General features: G+C 39.9%; 1 protein-coding gene and 1 long non-coding RNA gene across 14 annotated transcripts in view; one reads left to right on the top strand and one right to left on the bottom strand.

The window, feature by feature from the left end:
• The window catches only part of ADGRL2 (adhesion G protein-coupled receptor L2), a 387,495-nt gene that overhangs the window by 153,778 nt on the left and 214,323 nt on the right, over positions 1-19,394 (bottom strand). Inside the window, exon 1 of one of the 13 annotated variants that reach the window (XM_050977758.1) lies at positions 4,903-5,218. The exons of 10 other annotated variants lie outside the window; for them this stretch is intronic. The gene's annotated coding sequence lies outside the window, so the exon portion shown is untranslated. Of the gene's footprint in view, positions 1-2,893; positions 2,915-3,437; positions 3,546-4,902; positions 5,219-19,394 lie in introns of those variants that run through there. 2 more of the 13 variants (XM_050977759.1, XM_050977760.1) reach the window with 2 other exon arrangements.
• LOC108961784 (uncharacterized) lies at positions 2,947-19,337 on the top strand. Its single transcript, XR_001990157.3, has 2 exons — positions 2,947-3,001; positions 18,595-19,337. It is a non-coding gene; the product is annotated as an uncharacterized LOC108961784 (long non-coding RNA).

The raw sequence follows: 19,394 nt of genomic DNA, 5'->3' as shown, positions 1-19,394 counted from the left end.
CCTGTAGGAAATTTTCTTCACCACAACTATTCTCATTTAAAAAATATCTATTCATCAAAATGCCATGTCTACATATCACATTTCCAGAATAAAACCAACCATATTATTACATACTATTAACCATAAAGACTACAAACTCCTAAGACTATACTACCTTGCTTATTTAAACTTTAATAAGGTGCTTCCTTACTAGAGACTGGGATTCCTGAGTAACCCCCTCTCCTGACTTTACACATTCAAAGTGGTAAGAGATAAATAAAACATTGAGAAAGCTTCTGAAGTGATCAAATAAGAAGTAACGAAGCACACTTTGGTTTTTTTAAAGCCTTCCTCTTGCTCATTTTAAGAAGGGAAACACCCAGAAGCCTGGTGTTAATGTCTCTGCTGATTGTGAAAATTGCAGCAATAAAAACTCCAACTGCTTGTTTTAAATTAAGACTTGCAAGACTACATGTGAGATCTGTATCTTTACATTAGTTTTTATAACATTTGGAAGTTTGGTTGCCTGCTTTGATGTTGGTCTATTAATGAGCAGGGGAGCCAAAAGTCAGAAAAAAAAATGTTTACTGGAAATTCTCAAGTCAAAACCTGAAGTAATTGGTTTGCTCTACCCCACATGATTCAACATCCTGATTCCCCCATCTACCAGCTCCCTGAGCTATCTGAACGTCTATGCTTTTTTTACTGTTGCCAACACATAGTAACCCACAGTGATTGAAAATGGCAGCTGAAGTGCTGCTGCAGCACATTAATTTTTCTCCAAGTGGTCCAATTTTGTCATCTGAATGTTGAAAACCTTCTTTTTACTACTTTTTTCCTTTAGAGATTTGTCGAATTTGGGGTTGCCGTTGCATAAACCAAAGTGCAACATTTCCAAGAGAATTTTTAGATTATCCCTAATAGCTGAAAGGATAATGCGCTTTCTTTATAGCCCTCTGCATTCAAAGCAGACTAGTTAACAGCAACTTAAGTGTGATAATGGCAATTACATCAATATGTTCCCTTTACACCACCAAAAGGTACTACTTCAGACAGCTGAAGACATTAGGTAAATAAAGTGTTTGAAATTACCTGAAAGTAATTATCTAATTTTAGGACCACTAAATACATCTATTTACAAAATGCCCAAATAGCCGTGTCCATCTAAGAATAACAGAATACTTGATCAACTGCAGTGTTTTTTACCAAGACATACCATATATGCTCAGTTTCTTCACTACATGAAAGGAAATTGAAGCCTGAAATTGAATATCCTACTCTAAAGGCACATCACTTTCATGGCAGTAAAAGAAACAGCCCCCAAATGATGAATCAGAAGAAAAAAAAATATAAAACAAACAAACCCACCCAAACAACAGACCAAATGTTACATATCAGTGACTTAAACCAACTTTTTAAAAACAAAAAATACCTGTTTTAGTATCTGTATCATTCAAGTAAAAGGTTTGGGAAGAAGCAATAGGCAAGGAAAATTTAGGAAGTTCTTATTTGCCAGAGATATAAACCAGAATACAGTTACCAAGAAACATCTGGTCCCTGGAAAAGGTCCCAACTTATTGATAGATAACTGGATTTTGCTTGGCTTTTGGGTTGCTGGATTATGAATATTGATTTGCAAAGGTAATAAAAGGGTAGGCCAGGCCACATCCCCTTTCAAACTCAAGAAAATACTAACAAAAAAAGAAAAAACTATGAATATGTAGTCTCGTAAAACAACTTGCAATGCGATACGTGTTCTACACAGCCACCAAAACAGCACGCCTGCCATAGCTGGTTGAGAATTATTTATTATAGGGTAATACTAACCACAAATTAGGTTATCTTTGTAAACACAGTATCACTGATTAAATGAGATTACAAGAATTACTCATTTTCACTTTTTCTAGAATGAAAAGGAAATGGAAGCATATGGCTGGTGGTGATAAAACCTTCTTTTAAAACTCTCCATAAAAATATCTATTATTCCAGCCTACCCACCCATTAAGGAAGGAAGCATATTTGTTTCAAAGGCCTGGAACCAAGGAGTATTTTATTACAAGATTTCATTTGTTTTCTGAAGTAATTAGAAGGTCTTCTCCATTCATTCCTCCACACAGTAACATGTAGGCCATACCAGAGCAAGAGCGCGGGAGAAAGCACTTTCTAAATCCCCCTCCCAGAGAGGAGGAATCAGAAACCACGCCACAGTGCCTGTCATAAAAGGTCACTATTTTTTTTGCTCGGAACAAACCATTAATCAATAGAGTGTAATTGTCCGAGCGCTTGCAAGGGCTCTGCAGCGGAGGGACCTTGTTTTTCACTCCCATAATTGCAAAACAGCAAAAGTTCAGAAACATAACCCAAATCCACCTCCCCATTTTACCCCTTTACAATTCCCACTGCCCTTTGGGCCTCTTCTTGGAAGCAAATGGAAGACAAGCTGAAGTTTTCTCAATTGAGCCGGAGCTAAGAAACCTTTGATATGCTAATACCCTCCTTCAAACGGTAAGAATTCACACTTGCATTAATTCAAACAATTTCTGCAGAATGATGCGAAATGGCACCTCTTTTCGTGGCAAGCAACAAAAGGAGGGAGCCGGGGCGTCTGAGGAAGCCAAACAGCAGAACATTTGTTCCGCAGGATTCCTTCCGTCGCGCACAGGGGCATTTCTGGGCAAAGAAAACACACCTGAGCACCAGCAGAGCTCTTTACTTTCTGACAAACCGCGCTCAAATCCCAGCAGGGCCGGCGCAGACTAACAACAAGATGTTATTTTTAGAGCCAGACACAGCAACGGTGCCTCATGACACACTGTTTTCTGTCTCCAGATGGCCCCAGATTTCTACATGTGAAAATAAATAGAAATAAAAAGAAAAAAAACAAGAAAAAGAAAAAAGAAAAAGTTGTTCTCACCCCACAGCCGACAAAGGGTAATTTATTCCTCTTCCCACAGGCACCCCCCACCCCGCACGGTCTGGGAGTCGGGCGCTCGGCAGAGTTACACAAATACACCCGCAACAGGTAATTATTTAGCGAACGGCTGCAACTTTGCGCGCTGCGCGGGGCGCGCCGCGGAGCACCGGGCCTGCTCGGCGGGCGGACCCGGCCCGCAGCCCCCGCGCTCGGCGGGGCGGCCAGCGGCGGCGGGCGGGGCGGCCGCGGCTGCCGCAGGTCCCTCCGCAGGGCGCGGGGGGGCGGCGGCGGAGCGCGGCCGTTCCGCGCGGGCGGAGCGCGGCCGTGCGGAGCAGCGGCGCCGCCGCGCTGCCCGCGCCCGGAGCCGCGGGCTCACCGCGGGGCACACCGCTCCGCCGGAGGCGGCCCCGCGGCAGCGGCCAGGCGAGGCAGACCCTAAAGTAAGTGCATCCCAGCCGGCGGCTCGGCAGGGGAACATCCAGGAGTCAGGGAGCAGGCGCCGGCAGGAACGCGCGGCGAGGCTGCAGCGCGGGGCTCCGCTTACCTATGTCTGGGAGCCGAAGGCGGGCCGGGGTCTGTGTCCCCGGCGGGACCCGCGGTCCGGGTCAGCCCGCCGAGCGCGGGGCTGCGGGAGATCGCGGCGGAGTTAGTCCCGGGGCCCCGGCGGCGGCGCGGGAGCGGGCGGGCGGGCGGTGGGCTGGGGCGGGAGCGGGCGGCAGCCGGCGCTGCGGCTCGGAGGGCTGGGGCAGCGCAGAGCAGGGGCGGCTTCTTCTCCACGCAGCCGGCCGGGAGGCTCTTCTAGGTCTAAGTCAACATTTTCCTGCAGTTCCCCACACTCCGCTCCGCAGCAAAAGCGCGATGCAGCCAGGCTCCCGCACGCACGCACACAAGAAATAAATTCAGTAAAAAAAAATTAAAAAAAAAAAAAAAGCCGAAATGGAGAGGAGGACGGGCGCAGTGCAGTGTGTGTGCCCAGCCTCGGGAGTCCCTTCTTTGAGGCGATCAGGAGGCGATGCCAGCAGCTGGGGCAGCGGGGAACAACTCGAATGTTACAATGGACCCCCTCCTCCGTGTCTCTGTCGCTCGCACCGACCGGATTCACATCTCCCGGGATGACATTCTGGCCTCTGGCGGAGTGCGGGGCCGGCCCCTCCTCAGATTTTCTCCTCTTCCTCCCTGTGCTGCTGCCCCGCCAACGACTGGAGATCGGGCGCTGAGCAAGTAACGCGCGCGGTAATGGGAAAAACGCAATACATACACACCAAAAAAAAAAAAAAAAAAATCCCAATGAATGTATGGCAGCCTCTCCGTGCTCGTGCACCGCTCCGTCTGCGGCTGGGGAGCGCCAAGTCCTGACACGGACTCTGCCGGCTCTGAACTGGAGTCACCTCCAGCCTCCTCCCCCTCCAATCTCCACCCCTTCTCCCTGCGCTCCCACCCCTGGGCTCAGCTAATCATATAAACATATTATCACGTAGAGCGGCATCGGCGAAGGACAAAAATCTCCCCCTTCCTGTCTTTTTTCAGTTCCCCTCCCGCCCTTCATTCATTTGAAGCGGGGGATGGAGGGGCTGAGGGCTAAATAGCGGCCGCTCGGCACCGGAGGCCGCGAAGACCGGCTGCGCGCTGCCGCTGCCCGCGCCACCGCCGCGGATGCCGAGGGGCGCGCACCGCCGCGGAGCCGCTCGCCCGCCGCCGCGGAGCCGCTGGGCGCCCCTGCCCGGCGCCTCGGGCCCCGGCGCTGGCCGGGCCTGGGGCCTCGGGCCTGCCGCCACCCCCTCCCTCTGCCTCCCCGGCGGCTGCAGGCGCGCAGGCCGGCCGGCCGGAGGCGTCCCCGCCGCACCTTCGTGCCCGTACCCGACCGCGCAGCGATGCCGCGCACCCCGCCTGGTGCGAGGGCCCGAGCGGAGCTGCCCGGCCGGCTGGGCTCGCCGCGCCGGGCCGGCTCTCCGCACCGCAGAGTCTGTTCCCCGCCTCCCCTTCCCCGGCATCACCCAAAAATCGTTCACCGGCTGGGCGAGCAGCGAGAGAGGGCAGCCAGGGCGGGAAGACGCGGGGTCCCGGCACCCCAGCGCCTTCACGGCTCCGCTGGTCCTTTCCTTCTTTCCTTCGCACTGACATGGCCCGGCTTCTGCCCGGCAGGGACGGCGCGCCGAGGCACAGCGATGCGTTAGGGAAAACATGTCAGGGCAGGGTAAACAGCACTTGGAAACGATTTAAAGGATACTCAGTTGACTCACTGGTGTGCTCGGATACAAAACGCAGTCTAGTAGCGTTGTTGCATTTTCCCAAAAAAATCCGCTCTTAGAAATCAGATCTGGTATTGCAGGGTTTGTGTTTCTCGTCTGTATGGATGCAAAACACTGAGAATCCGCTCTGACCTTTCAGGATGTGCAACATGGGCAATTCCCAGCTCTCAAGGTCAGGGAGAAGCAGCTGGGCATTAGCGAGGGCCGGTGCCAGCGGGGAGAGCGGCGGGGCCGGTGCCAGCGGGGGGCGAGGGCCGTGCGTGCGTCCCACGCTCCGCGCCCGCCCGGGGCTGCGGTGACCGGAGGGAGCGACAGCCGCGGTCAAAGCAGCTCAGACTTGACCTGATAACTGCCCCCTCCCTTTGTTTGGGGGATTTTAGCCGTTCCCCTCCCTCGCTGCAGCACTGAAATGAAATCCTCTCAGCTGCCTCTACTCACGAAATCACATGTACTAGGCCGGACCACTTGGGGCTTGATCAACTGTTTCAGGTCCAAAGCACATTGACAATCCAGAGTACAACACTTACAATCAGGATCATTACCTTTGTTAATGGTAATGATTTATTTTTTTACTTAATCATTTTGATGTCTCTGCATACCTGTGCAATTAGTGTTCAGAAATTGTAGCATGTATCAAGAAAAACATGACATGATAAAAGGAGACTGGATCTTGAAAACCTTGCAATATGGAGTACTGAGAACCATAGGGCTGGTCCAGGGCTCTTCAAAACCACATTAAACTTTCAACAATGCTAGCAAAAATCTTGGGGGTGGATATCTAGAAGTCACTGAAATATGGACATGCCATAGACATGCTGACCTTCCTCAGTTCAGGGTGTCTGGGAAGTGGAAGAACAATCCCAAGCTTTTAGGACAAAGGAAGAGTTCTGCCATCGTAAGCAGTGCACCTTCCTGAGGCCAATTTCAACTGGGCTAAAGCTCAAATGTCTCAAACAGAATGGAAGGACAGATCATCTGTCTATGTAACACTTTTATACCTACTATATATAGTTTAAAGTATGGGTTTCTGTGAGAGCAACATATAGCAAAAGGGCAGAGTCTCTATTAAATTCTTGGTGTATTCCTAATATATCCAATTGCCCTTTCTTGCTATCCTTATAAACACCTGTATAAACCCCAAATAACCCCTTATGCATTTCTAGTGGAATTAAATTATACAGGCATTTTAATGTATTTTATTAGAAGCTGATTTTCATTTAAAGGTCTGGATGCATCTGTAACAGAACCATGCTTAAAAAGAGGCTCATAGAAATACAAAGATAAACATATTGACTTGCTATGATTTTACCAAAGTTTTAAATTTTATCATTAACAAGTCCTGCTTTCTCTTTCTCTCTTTCTTTCTTTTCTTTCTTTTCTTTCTTTTCTTTCTTTCATGTAATTGCAAATAAGCAGTGATACCCCTGAGCTAACAGACTTTTGCTTAGTTGATGAGAACAGGATTTAGCCAGAAAACTGTCGATAATACAAGAATTATCTAGGGTTGATGGTTTTCCTTTGAGAGGACATGAGAGAGAGAAGTTCTTCTGTTTGCAACAAAAAAAAACTCTGTTGGGTTCTCTAATTTTTTTTCTGCCTACAAAAAGATTGAAAAGAACTGCAGAACTAGGCTTTGTGCTAATATTTGCAGAAGTCAAAGTGAATTCACCTATGTGGATTCAAATGTAGGACTGAAGTTCATTTTTTCTCTTTTCATCAAAAACTTCTGGAATCATATTTCTTTCTACATGCAGAGATGGAGTTTTACAACTCTTTTACAATGGCAAGCTGTAAAACAGTTTTAAACAATTGCTAAAAATGCAGAGACCTTTTAGCATTTGTTTCAAAAACACATGTTTCCATTAATTCTCATTAAAACTGCATTAAGATATAAGAATACCTGGCAGAGGTGTATATTGTTTTGGCAAGTTTAATACTATTATTCAAATGATTAATTTTACTTCACATGAATCAGCATATGTTCCTTTAAAAGAAAAATTGTACACACATGTACTCACAGCATACGTAAATCTGATCCTTTAGTTTTTACTCAGCCACAACTATTGCCAGATTTGAATATTAATATGTAAGAAGGAATTATAACAAATCCATTTTCCACCATTATGACTTCCTACTATTTGCTTTTTGACATATCCCTATAAATATGAATCTTATTCCATACAGACAAGAAAAGACAAGTATATTTTCCTTAAAATCTTGCTTTGCTGCAACAGTGTAAAAAATCTAGCTTGAAAACACAATAAGAAATGTGTAAATTCTTATCAAAATATTTTGTGATATTTTATCCCCACTCTTCAACTTATGTTAAATTTGTAATATTTCATGTTAAGGTGTATATTCTGTGTGTCCTGCTCTCCAGTTACTTTCATTAATCTGTGGGATGATATCCTTGAAAAACTAAAAAACAGATCCATAGAAATTTTTAAAATAATCACAACAATTGTGCATCAATTAGCATTTCCAGGGACCACATGTAGGACAGTAACAACTGGAAAAGATTGAACTGTCATCTGTGTACTTGAAAGAGATGCATCTGAGAAAGATGATTTAACTTGTGGCAAAAATTGGCCAAATCATGATGTCTGTAATATGATCTTATAGGCTGCTTTAGCTTTTTTTTTTTTTTTTTTTTTTTTGGTCATAGAATTGCATTTTATATCTGCCTATTCTTAAAAAGGTTAATTTAAAATGTTTCAGTACCTTGATAAATAATATTTTGTACTGCCCTAAGTGTCAGTTCCCCCATGAGTAATGGTTTACACAGATTTTATGCAGCCTATTTTTTATTACTGGAGTTTTATGACTGAACTTTAAAAACTAGCGACTGACATTTCCTCTTATCTGTCTGTACTCTTGTGAATAACGTATCAATGAACCTGTAATTAGATGTAATGTTGGCAAAGACTGACAGAAGTGGTAGTAAATACAGGTATGCATTATTATCAGCTAAAATTGGTGCACTGCTATAAAGACACGGTTTAATTGGTATGATGTAAAGACTTCATTTTTTTCCCATGGAAAAGTAACAAACCATTACATGATTTTACCATTTTAACATAAAACAGAGAGGAGAAAATTTTGCTTGTTTCATTTAGGAAAATCCCCAATTAATTTTGCAGGCAAATTCATATAAATAAACTGTGAGTGATACAACCCATAATAGGAAATATCCAATGTATTGCCTTAAAAGTTTGGAAATATATCTTGACAATTACCGGTCTTTTAAACTAAGTAATTGATTTTAGTGTCACTTGGGGGAAAAAAAATGAAAGCCATCAATAAAATAAGAGAATTCTGCAGCTGTTTCTAACAAATAAATGTAATATGAATTTGCATTTTGCATAGTTTACTTCAGTAATCAATTTTAATGACTCATAATCTATATCATTATTTAAGAAATGACAAAATCATTGACTTATTCATAACACTTGCTAATTGTTTTTAAAAATAAATTCTACACATGACTAAGGAAACACCCATTTCCACTTGCTTTATGTTAAATCAACATCTAACCACTCATGGTGATTTCATTCAAAGAAAACAGAAGGAACACATTAGCTGTGTGGTTAAAGAGATTGATGGGCTTCAAACATTTTAACCATGGATGGTTTTTTTCCAACTGTAGAGATGCATGTTTTTAATTTAAATAGCTTCAAGAAAATGAAGATAATTTTATTCAACAAAGCTGTTTTCTCTTGTTTCTTAGAAATTAATTTAATTTTGTTTAATTAAGTAATATTAGAAACAACCTTGTTCAGAGAAAATGCAGCTATGAAACAAAAGCATGTGTATGCCATATTAACTCGTATTCTGAAACAGAATTTTTCTCTCACATTAATGAATTAGAAGAGATCAATATGATTTTTCCAGTGTATTTAGATGCAGTTTTTAATGCCATATTTTTTAGTTACTTCTCCGCTCTCTGAGGTAAATTAGGGGGAACAGTGGAGCTCAGTGTCACTGAAGAAATACATTTATTTGGAATTCAGGTATTTTGGATATATGTTGGTGGAGAAAAGTTTACAGTTTAATGCTGCAGGCATTTACAAAGGCCAAAGAGTTTTCAAGACTGACCTGTTAGGAGTAACATAGCAAGGCACACTTAAAAAAGAAATGAATGCAATTCCCTGTTTTCATATGAAAAGCTCAGCACTGAAGCTTAAATGATCATACCAGGAAAGGAACTGCAGTGCTGAGCTTTTGGGGAAGGAGATATGTCATGAGATCCCAATTCTCCAAATAGGTTTGCACATTCTAGGTTCCCTTTTCTCCAACTGCTATATCTGCACAGGCACGCATTCTGCATTTGGGCAGCAAAAAAATGTCTTGTTTTAGTTTTTTTTATGGACAGAAGCCCAAGAGAATGCTAAGAAATTACACAGATTTTTCTATTTAAAATAAATACAGTTTTGCTTGACAGGCAGGGAGCTCCTTCTCCTCCTCCCCCTTACACAACTATATTGTACAATTTGCTATGACTTTGCTCAATCTCTGTAATTTGAGTGAGAGAAGTACCCCATGACTCACACTGGCATGTGTGGTGGTCTCAGCATATTCTCATCATCCCCTCTTACCTCTTGCAACCCTCCTGGTCAATATAAAAGAATGGCAATAATTTGCTTTATCAAATTCCAATTGCATCTGGACTCCAATCTCTAACTTATATTTATTACACAGTGCTTTTATGTATCATATTACCTAGATTTCTGGCCACTCTTCAATTGCTTCTGTATCACAAAATGAAAGGAAATGCAAGAAAGGTAAAGAATTCAAAGGCAAACAATTGCATTTGGAAATACGAATCCATGAAGGCTTGTCTCTTCTTGGCCAAACACCTCCTTAATCTTCACTGTTAAAATCCATATTCTTTATGGAACAGACCTCTCATTTAGGAGATGTGAACAGCTTTACAGACCCATAAAGATTTAGGTGCCTACATTAGGGGTAGGGTTAAATTTACATTCTTGAGAAGTTATGGAAAAAAGGCATCAAATTCTTGGACCACCAACCAGAACTGAGGTCTCCCCATTTTGGTTGATTGCCCAAATCATTAAACTACAGAGTCATGTTCCCTCTGGTGTTCTCATTTTCTAGTACAGTGAATCATGAATAATTTTCTGCCTGGTGCAAGACTTCAACAGAAGTGGAGAACATTTCCATCTCCAATCAGGTTGTGGGTTAGAGAATTGTTTAGCTGGTGAGAAATGTGCATTTGAAACCCTTCAATCAGAGGAGAGAACTGACCCTGTTTCATGCACTGGACAAGTCTCTAAATGCTAGTTGTAGACTAAAGCTACACCTTTAAAAGAAAGGGACGACTGCTGCTGGGTTTAGTGGCAGACTAACTGCATTCATGGGTGTCAGATGCTCTTAGAGTCTGACTGCCACCTTCAACTGCTCAGCTTTGTTTTACACAGAACCTTAGCAACAATATAGGTGCAGATCTCCCTAGTCTGGTTTATCTTGACTGAAGCAGTATTTGGCATGATGAGTATCACAGCTGCAGGAAAACGTGATATGAAAAACATGGAAGTGCCTGTTGAGCATAGACATCTTCCCCAGGTAGGCAGCATTTAGGCAGAGTAGTCTTTAAACTTAATGGCTTAAATTCTTTCCATGTTTCTCTTTAGGAATCAAGTTGCAGAAATTCTATATATTACCTACATGAAAACCTGGTCCATAGTCATAATAATCAAGTTGAGAGATACAGTAATAGGTTATGAACAGGAAAGGACAGGGTGCTTACAATCAATCATGAACAGAAAAGAACCTCCCACTGGGACTTCCTCACCTCATGATTGCAACTTTCAAGTTTCCCTTACCAAAAAGATGGGGCATGACAGACATATTTGCTTCCAAACTTGCATATTTCAGCTCCCTTTTGCTGTTTTCCCCATGTCTCAATACACGTTATTCTGTTAGAGCAAATGTTCAGTTTTTAATTTAGAATTTTCAATTGGTAGCTTTAATCAAGGCAGTTTTTAGTTGTGCTTTACATACAGTTATCTGATTCTACCCATCAGTTCCTCATGCCAGTCTGGAAGTGCTTTAACCTCAGTTGATTGGTTATACTTGCTTTGATTTTGTTGTGTGGTTTAACACAAAGACTTGGTACCTTATATTTTTCATAAGATTAGATTTTTTCCTCTTGTTACTGATTGCCATTGAAATGGTGAAAGTTATGTGATTGGCTCCCTCTGGAGCAGATACCAGAGATGCATCATGGATCACTGGTCAGAGAGCCCAGACACAGCAGCAAATTCAGTCCCCCTCCCCTCCCCATCAACTCCGTACAGCGGCACTGCTTTGCAATCCATCTCAGCTGACACGAGCAGAGCATGGAGAGGGAGACCCAGATTTGTTCCCAGGCTTACATCTTCTAGTTCACATTTTGTTGTGCTTGTGTTACATTGCCAGGTGTAACTCTGGCAGCTGTAAAGAACAGTCGTTTTCCTTCACTGAAACCGCCTGGAAAAGCCTCTGCTTGGGTAATGATTTGTTATATATTACAAACACCTGCAGCACAGCGAATTAATATCACTAAATATAGGGATCAAAGATATTCCACCTTTTTTTTCTTTAATTAAATGATCATTTACTTTTGACAGACCTCAGTGTTTTTGACAAATAGACTTGGATCTGATTGAAGGTATGGCTACGCCTTCCTAAAAACACTGCAGTCTAAGAATGACATTAGTACCATGCTCAGTTTTGAGGAACATCGATTGACTGCTTAGTACTACTGCTAATTATAAATAATAAAATGTATTCAATAAGTAAAATGCTATTCTTCACCTCACTGTGAGCACAGGCTGCTGTTTGTTGACTACTCAGCACCAAAATATGATCTTTTTGTATTATATCTGGTAAATCACAATACTACATTTAATATATCATTAAGGCACTTAAATTTTTATGACAGTGTTGGAAAGCAAAGTGATAGCCTCATATGCATTTACACAGGAATGGCAGAATTTTCTGCATATGCAAGCACTGAATATTACTGAAGAATAAACCACTAATTTGCATTGCACCATGTTTCGCCTTTTGGTTTTCTCTTCCTGTTGTTTCTCTATATGGCTATGTCAGATTAATTTGCTTTCATCAGAATTTTTGTTGACAGTAAAATTAATGTGCAAATTTCCTATCAGTTGTATATATTAATATAATTCCCTCTCAAATATAGTTCATTGAAATTAGCACTGGTAAAAGGTGGGATACATATTCATATAGTTATTTACATAAATCCCATTCAGCTTTATGCACCCTAAGCTCTAATGCAAAGTATCTACTACCACAGGTAATTTTAGCACAAGAGTAACGGCACATAAACGGCACCTGACTTCCCAAAGATTGGGTGTCTTTTAATAAAGAGATTATTTGAAGAGAAAAAATCTGTTAGAAATTACATTTGTGACATAATTTTTATACATAAAAACTTTTGTCTTTACAACAAAAAAATGTTGAAAATACTGATGTGTCTCTCCAACAAATCACATACAATTGGTGCTTTTCAAATTACATAAATTGTGCATGATGCCTCATTTGTGATACAGCATAAGATATTAATAAATTATTAAAATTTTCAATAAGAACTTTATTATGAAGCAACTTATATGACATAGTACAAACTAGACCAAAAAGTAAATCTTATAAAAATAACTGTATACTGGGAATTGATTTATTCAGCACTGCGTTTTTACCAGTTCTAAAGTCAAAAATAAAATCAGTTGCAATATGTATATTGATCTGCAGGTTATTTACCTGATTTAGAATACTAACTATAGGAAAAGCCATTAGGTCATTATCTATATAAGTTTAGGGAATTCAGGCACCAAGTATTCCTTATTGTGAAAGGCATTTGCTACTAAAAATACAAACTGGAATCTCCTATGTGCAGGTGCAGATTCTACTCAGCAGTGCAGCTCTGTTTGTGTAAGTTTTCCCTGGTAAACAGAGGAGCTGCAAGGTCATGAAACAGACAATGGCACATCTCTTAGAAACTTAGGCTTTACTGTACAGACTTGCAGTTTTTGTATTTCCCTGAGCATAATGCTGCAACACATGACTTACAGCAGTCTCTATTTTTCACAATTTTCCAGTTAATGAAAGTAATGTTTAAATACTCTGAAGTTAGATTATTAACTTCTACAAAATGGAAACAGATGTGTGTCTCAGTATGCCATTAAATTTATGATTTACATAGTATTCTTGAATACAGCTGAGCAGAGGCCAATGATTCTAATTTGCTCTAGATTTACAATAACCTGATCTGGTTTTTGTAAGTACTGAAACACTTTAAACAAAATTAGAAAGCTGTTGTGCTTTGTGTGATTAAAGATGCAATTCCCTTTGGGGTAATGAGAAGAGTCAGAACATGTTTCTTTCTTTATGGATGTTTCTATTATAAACACGAGTCCCATACATTATGTATTTTTGTTACTATTTCCTTGCTTTTAATTATAAAATAAACTGATTGAGTTGTACTGGAGTTACAGTGAAACAATGCCAAAATCTAGCAAAAAAATGCATACTGAGGTTTACAAAAAAATCCTTAAAATTCTTGAGGGCCTTAAGATCTTGTTAGAAAAATGCTAGTTCCTTATAGTTTGCAGAATCCAAAACATCTCTGTGATTTAAAACTATACAGTTTAAAGGAATTATTTTAAAAGCTAACACATTTCTCAGCTTATTACACTATGTTAAGACATAGCATTTTACAGAACAGTGTTTCTGTTTATTCACAGCATTTTACACCTGGAGATACAGATTCACTGTATCTCATGGCAGAAGTTACACCTGGAATAAATATTATTGTTTAAAACAAGGTGTATCTAAGGGTAGAGATCAAATTGTGTTGTTGTGACACTAAACACTAAAGTTTATTAATAGAGTCAAAATGAGATTAAATCTGTCAGATATAAGCAATGCAGGAAGAACACCCTGTGTATGAATATTTAAGGTCTGTTTCAAAGATTCTGAAAATCAGAAGCTAGGCTTCCAAAGATGTATGGGTTCAATGTTAGCTAGAAATGAGGTATTTCCAAATTGTAATCCATGACTCTGTGGTCAAAAATGTAGGTCATTTACCATTGTAATTAACTTTTCACAGGGAAAGGTGACATAGTAAGGAAGTGTATGCATCTATTTAATAGGGACTTTTTATAAGAATTTTTAAAACTACTTAAACTATTCTTTGCATATTGCACTCCAAAAATCAAATGGATTTCATGAAGGTAGAAGTAATAAACCAGACATTTATTTTACATAGTGCCTGGAATATAATATTATTTCATGTTTTATTTTATTCATTTTTATTTTACATACTGCATTGAAGATAATATGGGCTCAATATTATACACTCATATTAAATCATACTACAATATATGTATTTATATTTATCTTTACCTCTGATGAAATGTTTAATATTATTAATCCTTTCATTTTAATTATATATAATTACCTATCATTAAAACAGGAGCATTGCCTTTTAATAAAAATTTAATCATACATTTACTCAAGCACGGGATCAAAATGCTGCACAAGGCTGACATGTCTTGGAAGTGATTGAATGAATTCAATTTATTTGGTCACTCTTCCAACACACTTAGGGATTGCCACCTGGGCTTCACTCAAGGCATCTCCAAGGGTAAGCTCCCACTCTCCTAGTCTGTGTCGGAGGTGGGATTGCAGCATCAGGCACTGCAAGCCCAGTGCCCAGCCTGGCTGCTGCTCCAGGCTCAGGTGTGGGGTCCAGCAGAGCCCCCTGGCCCTCCAGCACATGGCCCCTTACAGGGGTTCCTGCACTGGGCCCTGGCTTGCTGCAATGGAGATCTGGCAGAATTCCTGACCCAGGCAGATTCATGTGCACAAATCTCAGTTAAGGAATTACAACGATCGCTATGGATTTTTTTTCCTGGGGCATCTGGCAATGGCGACTGGAATGAAAAAATGGTAGGGAAAATATTTTTCATCATACACTGAGGCTGAAGTGCATATAACTGGACAAATGGGGTTTCTTCTGAACTTTCTGGGAAATTTTTCTGTTAAACACACAATTACCCACACACGAGGCATCAGGCTGATGACAAGAGATTGGCAAACACTTTAATTAATTCAACTTTGGGTCTAGGGAAGAATTTGTATTCGAGAATTGTTTGTTTCCTTCCTGGAAAAATGCATATGGATATGGAATAAATTATTGGTAGGAATGAATGGCATCAGGCCATCAGAACATTGTACTTTTCACCCATAACTTAAGCTGAGGCCCCTCTTCTGCAAACATATGGGTCTAGGTCAGCAAACTTCTGCTGAACCAAGACCATATCCAGAGTCCTGAAAATACTTTTTCCTAACAACAACATTAACTTAGAAATCACAAATATAGGGAAATGTCTGATGTATTAAAATTAGTTTTGGAAAAGTTTTTAATTGTTTTGATAAATTCATACTAACTCACTGAGGCCCAGATTGTGGAATTGTGTTTGCAGAAAACTGTTCTTCAAGAAGCCCTGAGTGATTAACTTGGGAGGCTGGAGGGAAAAACTGCAGATGAGAATTCCATATGTCTGAGACAAAGCACCTGAAAGTAAAACTCACATTTTAATGACAGAGCATGGGATGGCCATTATAGGAATATATTGTATTGATAAAAAGGGAAAACACCTGGTCAACAAAGGTTTTGCAATCTTTTTTCATATTAGTTATTTTAAAGTCATATTAAGCTGTCAGAAGACTTTGGTTCATTATGAACACTCTGTTTCTTAAAGATGCTTGGTGAGTCTGGATGCACTTAGGATAATTTATTTTCCAATCAACTCTGAGTTGCCCAGACCTACTTCTATTGAAGTCAACTTTTATTTTTCCAAAGAGAATTAAATTAAGTTTTATTTTTCTTCAAAAAGAAACTTAGTTAGGTTTCTTAATTGTCAATTTTCTTCAAACAATTATTGCATGACAGAATTTTTAATACATTAACACCCAATAAATTTTGTGATTCCTTATATTAAAGACCACTCTAAAAACAGTTGTCTGGTGCAATTACTCAACAACTCAGAATAAATAGGAAGTTCAAAATTGTGTTTATATTAGTTCTTAACCTTTCTAATAAGGTTTAAAATTATCTTATCCAAAAATACATTTAAATTGAAAAGGGTTTTATTTTAAATGTTTCTGTAGCTGGAAGGCTTCATACTTTGAAAAAAAATATTTAATAAAAATACAATGGACCCTTTCCTGTGTTTTGTCTTTTTTTTTTTTTTTTTTTTTTTTTTTTTTTTATTTTGCAGGAGTGTTTCATATCAATATTGACATGGATTAGACATTTTAACAAACTTGAGAATGATAACAAGGCCATTTTGCAATGGCTTTTTTGTTGAACAATGAACTATAAAGAGAAGAACAGATTTGGACTATTCAGTTCCCGCTACTCTGATCACTCTCTATTGCACTATTGCACAAGGTTCTGGTCAGAAAGTTTTAGTGTCTCACATCTATAGACTGACCATTTTCAGAAAATTCCAGAATAGAAACTCCTGTAGAAACATGTAGAAGAACTTTCAACCTTGTGACAAGACTTTTTTACTTATGAAAACCTGGCTTCGTTGAAGAGCTGCTGTCTTCATTATTTAATTTCTTTGTGGAGCTCACAGTCAACACGATCCCGTTGAGTTCTTTATTTAATATGTTTCAGAGCACAGGACACCTGCTGACTTCTTTAATAACGAGTTGTCCTCCATTGGCTTATATGTGAAAACTGTTCAGCAGAGGCAAGTAAAGAATAACCTTAGACATTAAGGCTGATTCCATTAAAAAATAAAATAAAACTGTGGCCAGGCTCCACACCCGAAGTCCCTAAAATAAATTTGCAAGGGCTTTTCACAGCATGGAATTCAGGTGGATTTTTTTTTAATTGAATTCTGTTCTGTGTGAGTGCAGCTCAGCGGAATTCAATTTCCATCTAGGCTCCCAGGAAACAAACACATGCTAAGTATTTTTATCACTAATGTCTTGGATTTAGTTTCTTGAGTATTATTTAGGTTTGCCTGTGGACAGAGTTGCTAATGTTTACCTTAACACAGGGCTCTGTGACTCCCATTGGAAAAGGGACTCTTTAAAAAAGAATTGGCTAAAGCAGAGAAGTTTAACAATGAATGAATGCCAAGGCTTTGTATTGTATTAATAAGGATCAAATTCCACTTCTTTGTACAAATCCTATGAATTCAATGGAAAATCTCTATATTCCAAATTCAACCTACATTTTTTTGTCCCTTTTTAAAATATCTTCCCTACTTTGTTGGAAGCCTCTTTCACACCTTGTTAGAATTATGGGGTTATACTGTGACAGATGATTCAGGGAAGTCCTACACTCTCAGTCCTGCAGTTTGTAAAGGAAGTAACCCCACTAAGATCAATGAGCCCTGCTCTGAGTGGATGGTAACTAAAACAAAGAAATCAGACTTTGACCAATTACTTTATCTTAATTTGCCTTATTCTGCACTCATTCACATTTCTCCTGTAATTCTTTCCCTTCTGCTGGAAAACATTATTTCACCATAACCCTAGGAACTCAGATGATGAATAAAAAGCATTTTACAAATGAAAACTATGCTCAGGCACTGCTAACTCACACTCAGATTCTTTTTCAATAGAATATTTAAAAATGCTTTTTTTTTTTACAACTATAAAGAAAACTGCTGACTGACAAGGCAAACTTTTAAAACAACTAACTGATTTAGGTTATTTATGTTAACCCTTTATTTTAGTCAAAGAAATACTCTGAACCAGTGGGTCAGCCTTGTTAATTATTCTATATTACAATCAATAAATTAAGCAGCCTTTATTCACCCTTGGTGTTACGTGAAGGATGCTTGTCTGATGAAAGCACATGTGCTCCCACCTCAGATTCTGTCTGAGGACCTAATCCAATGTATGCCCAAACCCCTACCAAAAAACAGACTCTGCCTGGTTTTATATCTGCTTTCCTTTTCTTTAAGAGGAAATATCCTAATTTACTATATTGACTACTATATATAGTCTATATTATCATTATGCCCATGCCTCTATATTCTATATTATTTATTACCTATTGCTTGTTTGTATCATATTGCTGAAGAATCTTTAGGTGTTGGATGAATGGAATTATTATGTTGTAATTGAGTATTTTTAATAGGTAAGTTTGTTGATACATGTGTAAGGTTTATTAATGCTTTTGTTAAGTTTGTCAGGAAATTAGGATATGGTAGAGATATATGTCTTTTTAAAATCCATCTTGTAACAACTTGTGCACATAACCTCTTTTCAATTTCTGCTTACGAGTAATCATTTTTATATGTGTTTAAATCACATTTCAATTTTCTGTAGACACAGTTCTTACTACATAACATATACCAGTGCTAGTTTTGTAAGTATGTTTTCACTATTACTTTACAGAACTGAGACAAAACAGCTTCTCTGCAGCATGATAGCAATGCCTACCAAAGGATTCAAATCAGGATGGACACTGGAGAGCACACAGAGCAAATGGCAAACCTGTCCCAAGGAACTTCTGTAGCACTATCTCCTTTTGAATTACACAACTTTTACTTTCCAGTCTCAGTGGGGGCTGAATGTCATGGGAATAGGGGGAGGACACCAAACCCCACAGAAATCTCCAAGCTGAAGTCCAGCACCACCATTCAATGTGTGCTGCAAGAACAGATCTATGGGGCCACTGTGCCCTGCACCTGCCTGCAAGCACAGTCCACCAGAGATGCTGGATGAATTTAGGTCTGGCAAAAGTAATTGTGATACAGCTTGCCTAGGGACTGGTGTGGGATTCAGGCCTGATTTCAGGCCCAGCAAGGAGGTGCAGGCAATGTGGATGTGCCCACACTGTGGTCCTTGCCCTTCTGTGCCATTCCCTCAGGCAGCTGCATCAGGGTGACCTCGGAGGAAGGCTGCACTCTCCAAAGATGTTTTTTCACAGTTCATCTTCGTTTTACTTTCCTTTACTGTAATTCTGTATGGTGTGGCTAAGCTGGTCACAGACAGATAAAATGAGACACATTTTTTTTTCATTTCAGCTCTTCTTCCTGAACTCCATACAAGTTATTTCGTAGCACATGAGGAAAAATGTTTATGTACTGCCTAAATCAGTCTTAATGTCTAAATAAAATGTTAAAGGTGACAATCTCTTTAAGCATTACTGATCATTACTTACACCACTACATTTTAAAATTGTGAAAACAAAT

The sequence above is a fragment of the Serinus canaria genome, chromosome 8 (assembly GCF_022539315.1).
Source record: "Serinus canaria isolate serCan28SL12 chromosome 8, serCan2020, whole genome shotgun sequence".
Taxonomy (NCBI): Eukaryota; Metazoa; Chordata; class Aves; order Passeriformes; family Fringillidae; genus Serinus; species Serinus canaria.
This window is presented reverse-complemented; position numbering and strand designations above follow the sequence as displayed.